Source organism: Gorilla gorilla, chromosome 13, assembly GCF_029281585.2.
Source record: "Gorilla gorilla gorilla isolate KB3781 chromosome 13, NHGRI_mGorGor1-v2.1_pri, whole genome shotgun sequence".
NCBI lineage: Eukaryota > Metazoa > Chordata > Mammalia > Primates > Hominidae > Gorilla > Gorilla gorilla.
Window position 1 is genome coordinate 31,734,241 of NC_073237.2, and position 7,058 is coordinate 31,741,298.

The following is a 7,058-nucleotide window of genomic DNA, read 5'->3' on the forward strand; positions in this document are numbered from 1 at the left end:
TAAATATTACAGTTTATTTTTCCAGGTACCAGTTCCTTGGCTCATATAAAATGTATACTTCAGAAAATCTCTTTCCTTGTTTCTGCTTTTTATTCCAATATTATAACTTCTCACAAAAAATGAAATAAGATAAATTTAAATGCTGGGTAATTAAGCTATCTGGAAAAGGACATCATTCTTCTGATGACACTGAACATGTAGATGAGGAATCATAGTGGAGGAAAGCTATCTTAGTGGGACCAAGTATCCCAGTGGTCACAGACTTAAGGGAAGGGATTCAGGATGTTAGGGATGTAGGGGAGGAAAAACACCATTTACTTCCACTATCTTTTTGTCCATAGTCAATTTTGTCTGAGAGTAGTGATTGCTTTAGAGGTGAAGAGCTAAGAAAGACAGATTCATCTTCATTTCTGACCATTTCACCTCCAAATATGCATTAAAAGCACTAGTGTAAACTAATTTTATTACTCCTATCCTCCTGCAAGCCTGGAGGACATTGCCTGTGTCCCCCGCGTTGACTTCTTCAAGAAGTTTTTGATTCAATTGTTTCCACCCTGACATAACATAAAAGACAATATGGAACACACAGGTAACATTTATATCCTGGAAGGCTTTCTCTACCTCAGAGAGATGACAGATGTCTCCATGTATAAAGTTGATTCCTTCCAGAATGGTTTGAGCAGGGATACTTATGTCAAACAGAATCATACGGACTCCCTTCTGATTCAGAAACAGCCTAGGCAGAACCCAAAATATCTACCACTTCCTGTAATGACAACAATTTCTTTTTAAAAAAATAATTTTGACTTTTATTTTATATTCAGGGGATATAGCTGCAAGTTTTTACACAGGTATGTGGAATAATGCTGATGTTTAGGATATGGATTCCATCACCCAGGTAGTGAGCATATTACCTAACAGGCAGTTTTTCAACCCATCTCCCCTCCCTCCTGCCCCTTCCAGTAGTTCACAGTGCCTAGTGTTACCATATTTATGTCAATGTGTACTCAGTGTTTAGCTCCCACTTACAAGTGAGAACAAGCTCTATTTGGTTTTCCATTCCTATATTATAACAATTTACTTAGGGTTATGGCCTCCAGTTGCATCCATGTTTCTGAAAAGGACATGATTTCATTCTTTTTCATGGCTGTGTAGTATTCTGTGGTGTATATGTACTACTACTACATTTTTAAAATTCAGTCTACCGTTGATAAGCACCCAGGTTAATTCCATGTCTTTGCTATTGTGAATAATGCTGTTATGAACATACAAGTGTATGTGTCTTTTTGGTAGAATGATTTATTTTCCCTTGGGTATATGCCCAATAATGGGATTGGTAGGTTAAATGGTAGTTCTAAGTTCTTTGAGAAATCTTCAATTGCTTTCCACAGTGGCTGAACCAGTTTACATTCCCCTCAATGGTTTATAAGCATTCCCTTTTATGCACACACAGCCTCACCAGCATCTGTTGTTTTTTGACCTTTTCATAATAGCCATTCTGACTGGGGTGAGATGGTATCTTATTGTGGTTTTGATTTGCATTGCTCTGATGATTAGTGATGTTGGACATTTTTTCATATGTTTGTTGGCCGCTTGTATGCCTTCTTTTGAGAAGTATCTGTCCATGTCCTTTGCCCATTTTTTAATGGGGTTATTTGTTTGTTTTTTCTTGATTTGTTTGAGTTCCTCATAGGTTCTGGATATTAGACCTTTGTTAGATGCATACTTTGCAAATACTTTCTCTTATTATGTAGGTTGTCTGTTTACTGACAGTTTCTTTCGATGAGCAGGAGCTTTTTAGTCTAATTAGGTCCCACATGTCAGTTTTTGGTTTTGTTGCAATTGCTTTTGGGGACTTAGCCAAAAATTCTGTGCCAAGGCTGATGTCCAGAATACTGTTTTTCCTAGGTTTTCTTCCAGGATTCTTATAGTTTGAGGTCATACATTTAAATCTTGAATTCATTTTGAGTTAATTTTTGTATACGATAAAAGGTAGGGGTCCAGTTTCATTGTTCTGCATATGGGTAGCTAGTTATTTCAGCACTATTTATTGAATAGGGGACCCTTTTCCCATTTTTTTGTGGGCTTTGTCAAAGAGCAGATGGCTATAGGTGTGCAGAACTGCTTCTGGATTATCTATTCTGTTCCATTCATCTGTCTTTTTTTGTACCAGGACCAAGCTGTTTTGCTTACTGTAGCCTTATAGTATACTTAGAAGTTGGGTAGTGTGATGCCTCCAGCTTTGTTCTTTTTGCTTAGGATTGCTTTAGCTATTCAGGCTGTTTTTTGGTTCTATACGAATTTTAGAATAGTTTTTTCTAGTTCTGTGAAAAATGACATTGGTAGTTATAGCATTAAATCTTTAAACTTCTTTGGGCAGCATGGTCATTTTAACAATATTGATTCTTCCAATCCATCAGCATGGAATTTTTTTTATTTATTTGTGTCATCTGTGATTTCTTTCAGCAGTGGTTGGCAGTTCTCCTTGTAGAGATCTTTTTTCTTTTTCACATTATGGAACCTTTACTTTTCATGTGATTTCTGTACATAAGGAGTATGAGAGTAACCCTTTCACAAATGAAACTAATCTACTAGGATAAACAATGACAAAACTGAACTGGTATTTGATGTAAATCCACAGGTGTTTAAGCTTCAAATTCAGCCAAGAAGTTTGTTACAATCTCTTTCAGCTTTGCATCTGATTCTTCTGAGATCTTTCCATCAGCCCTGGTAGTGCCCAACAGGGCTTGGTGCCAGCTGACATGAGACAAGAAAGCATTCTCAAACTTTGTAATCTTGCTGGGCTCCCGTTTATCAAGATAGCCCCTAATACCCACATGGATAACAACCACTTGTTCTTCAATAGCCACGGGAGTATACTGTCTTTGCTTCAGCAACTCAGTTAGACACACACCACAACTCAAAAGTTGTTGAGTGGCAGCTTCGAGGTCAGAACTGAACTGGGCAAAAGTGGTGACCTCATGATACTGAGCCACTTCCAGCTTCATGGTACCTGCCACCTGCTTCATAGCCCTGGTTTGGGCAGCAGATCCGACACGAGACACAGACAGACTGACATTAATGGCAGGGTGGATACCTTTGTAGAACAATTCTGTTTCCAAGAAGATCTGTCCATTAGTGATAGAAATGACATTCATTGGAATGTAAGCAGACACATCACCAGTCTGTTTCTATGACTGGCAAAAGCATTGTTCATCTGGGCTGCTCTCTCCAGCAACTGGGAGTATAGGTAGAACACAACACCAGGATAGGCCTCACAACCAGGGGGTTGGCAGAGCAACAAAAACATCTGATGGTAAGCAACAGCTTGTTTGGATAAGTTGTCATAGATGGTCAAAGCATGTTTGCCATTGTCTCTAAAATACTCTCCCATGGAACAGCCAGTGTAAGGAGCCAGTTACTGAAGTGGGGCAGCATCTGAGGCCGTAGCTGACACCACGATGGTGTAATTCATGGCATCTGCATCGTAAGTCTCTTCACCAACTGGGCAACAGTGGATCTCTTTTGACCAATAACAACATAGACACAGTACAGCTTCTTCTTTTCATCAGATCCATCATTGAAACATTTCTGGTTAATGACTGTGTCAATAGCAATTGAGATTTTCCCAGTCTGTCCATTACCAATAATCAGCTCACACTGACCATGGCCAATTGGCACCAAGCTATTTACAGCCTTAATGCCAGTCTGCATTGGTTCCTGCACTGAAATTCGAGGAATGATTCCAGGGGCTTTCAGACCAACTCGCCTATGGGTCTTGGAACCAAATGGACCCTTTCCATCAATGGCATTACCAAGGGCATCAACCACATGACCCAACAGCTCCTCACCAACTGGAATGTCCACAGTGGCTCCTGTCCTCTTCATTCTAGCTCCTTCCTTAATTAGTTAATCATTTCCAAACACGACAACACCAACATTGTCAGGTTTGTAGAGATCTTTAACCTTCTTGGTTAGCTGTATTCCTAGGTATTTCATTTTTGTGTGTGGCTATTGTAAATGGGATTGTGTTCTTGATTTGGCTCTCAGCTTGAACATTATTGGTGTATATGTAACCAGCTCAAGTCCAGCTGCTCTCCTCTCAGAAGTCAAAGCATGAGAACTTAGGTGTGGTGAAAGGAAAGCAACTTTTATTGGTCAAATGCTAGCAGATGGGAGAATGTCTGGGCATAAGCCTCAAAAGAGCCATCTCAGCCTTCTGGGCTGAGTGAAGGGGTTTAAGAAGGAAAAAGGTGTGGGATATAGACATGAGTAGTGAAAAGGGAGTGCATAGCTGCATGTCTTGTTCCCATAGTTATCTCAAGTAATCGCCCATCTAGAGATCTGATTTGCATCATCCTGACTTGGGCGTAACTCCCCTTGAGTGGGAAGATCTGCGGCTTGGTCTCTCTTCCTGGTTTGTTTCAAAATTGGCTCCTGGAATATCTAAGCAAGCACATAGTTAGATGAGCAAGCATTGTGCACAGATATGCCTGTTGGGAAAGGGCATAACAAAGAGTCTTACACTACAAGGCTACATTCTGAGATTAGGAAGGAAAGGAAAAAAATAGTTTAAAAATGTATTTCGAGGCTGAGGTACTCAGTTATATATAGAAATGCTATTGATTTTTGTACGTTATTTTTGTACCCTGAAGCATTACTGAAGTCATTTAGCAGTTTGACAGGCCTTTTGGCAGAGTCTTTAGGGTTTTCTAGATACAGAATCATATTATCAGTGGCCAAGCATGGTGGCTTACACCTGTAATCTCAGCACTTTGGGAGGCTGAGGCAGGCAGATCACTTGAGGTCAGGAGTTCAAGACCAGCCTGGCCAACATGGTGAAACCCCATCTCTACTAAAAAATACAAAAATTAGCCAGGCGTGGTGGTGAATGCCTGTAATCCTAGCTAATCTGGAGGCTGAGGCAGATGAATCACTTGAACCCAGGAGGCAGAGGCTGCAGTGAGCTGAGATGGTGCCACTGCACTCCAGCCTGGGCAACAGAGGGAGACTCAATTTCAAAAAAAGAGAGAATCACACTGTCAGTGAAGAGAGAAAATTTGACCTCTTCTTTTCCCATGCGGATGTCTTTTTTGTTTGTTTGTTTGTTTTTTGTTTTTGTTTTTGTATTTTTAGTAGAGACGGGGTTTCACTGTGTTAGCCAGGATGGTCTCGATCTCCTGACCTCGTGATCTGCCCGCCTCGGCCTCCCAAAGTGCTGGGATTACAGGCGTGAGCCACCACACCCAGCCGTGGATGTCTTTTATTTCTTCCTCTTGCCTAAGTGCTCTGGCTAGGACTGTTAGTACTACATTGAATAGCAGCAGTGAGAGTAGGCATCATTGTCTTGTTTTTGTTCTTAGGGGGAATGCTTCTGGCTTTTGCCCAGTCAGTATGATGTTGGCTGTGGGTTTGGTGTAGATGGCTCTTATTATTTTGAGGTATGTACCTTAGATGCCTAGTTTGTTGAGGGCTTTTATCATGAAGCGATGTTGGATTTTATTGAAAGCTTTTTTTGCATCTACTGAGATGATCATATGGGTTTTGCCTTTAATTCTGTTACTGTGGTGGATCACATTTATTGATTTGCATATGTTCAACCAGCCTTGCATCCCAGGAGTAAAGCCTGCCTTATTGTGGTAAATTAACTTTTTGATGTGCTGCTGGATTCAGTTTGCTAGTATTTTGTTGAGAATTTTTGCACCTATGTTCGTTAGGTATATTGGCCTGAAGTTTTCTTTTTTTGTTGTGTCTCTGCCAGATTTTGGTATCAGACTGATTCTGGCTTCGTAGGATAAGTTAGAGACGTACCCTTCCTTTTCGATTTTTTTGAATAGTTTCAATACGATTGGTACCAGTTCTTCTTTTTATGTCTGAGAGAATTTGTCTGTGAATCCATCTGGTCCAGGGCTTTTCTTTTTCTTTTTCTTTTTTTTCTTTTGTGGTTGGCAGTTTCTTTAATACTGATATAATTTTGGAACTTATTGGTCTGTTCAAGTTTTCATTTTCTTTCTGGTTCAATATTGGGAGTTTGTGTGTTTCCAGGAATTTATCCATTTTCTCTAGGTTTTCTTAATTTGTGTACATAGAGCTGTTCATAATAGTCTCTGAGGAGCTTTTGTATTTTTGTGGGATCAGTTGCAATGTCTTCTTTGTCATTTCTGATTGTACTTATTTAGATCTCTTTTTTTCTTTGTTAATATAGCTAGTGGTTTATTGATCTTGTTTATTCTTCTGAAGAAAAAACATTTTGTTTCATTGATCTTTTCTATGGATTTTTGTGTCTAAATTTCATTCAGTTCTTCTCTAATTTTAGATATTTATTACCTTCTGCTTGCTTTGGGGTTGGCTTGTTTTTTTTCTAGTTCCTCTAGTTGCAAAGGTACATTGTTAATTTGAGACCTTTCTAATTTCTTGCTGAAGGTGCTTAGTGCTATAAACTTTCCTCTTAATACTGTTCTAGCTGTGTCCCAGAGATTTTGGTAAGCTGTGTCCTTATTTTCATTTATTTCAAAGAATTTTTTTATTTCTTCCTTAATTTTATTGTTCACCAAGGAGTTATTCTGGAGCAAGCTGTTCAATTTCCATGTATTTGTGTAGTTTTGGGGACCTAGGACTGGCTTTCAGCTTCATCCTCCAGACCCTTGAGATTGGGCCCCAGCTGTTCTGGGGGATCCAAAGTGCTCCCAGGCCACCAGGAAGGTACTCAGGTGAAGCAAATCACCCAGGCTTGGCAGCAGAGGCTACTCTGTGCACACCTCCTGCAGGGTGGCCAGGCAGGGACCCTGGAAGTTTCCCAGTCCCACAGGGAAGCCAGCCACACTGTCTCCTGGGCCAGCAATCAGCTGAGGCTAGAGCTGCCTGTAGGGAGGTGGGGAGCCCTCGGGGATGGGTGTCTAGGCCATGCTCTGCCACAGCTGCCACATGCACAAACGCTCCTAGGCTCCATGCCGGTGAAGCCCTGTCTCTGCCTACTCTCTTTGAAGATCCCCCTGCCAGCTCAAATGTCCATGGAGAATGTGAAGTTCTATGTACCTAGGATCCCAGAGGTCCACAGT

At 40.6% G+C, this 7,058-nt stretch overlaps 1 pseudogene; it reads right to left on the reverse strand.

Moving 5' to 3' along the window:
- Window positions 1-2,496: 2,496 nt before the first annotated feature.
- On the reverse strand, window positions 2,497-4,874 carry LOC129524767 (ATP synthase subunit alpha, mitochondrial-like; annotated as a pseudogene).
- Window positions 4,875-7,058: the final 2,184 nt, after the last annotated feature.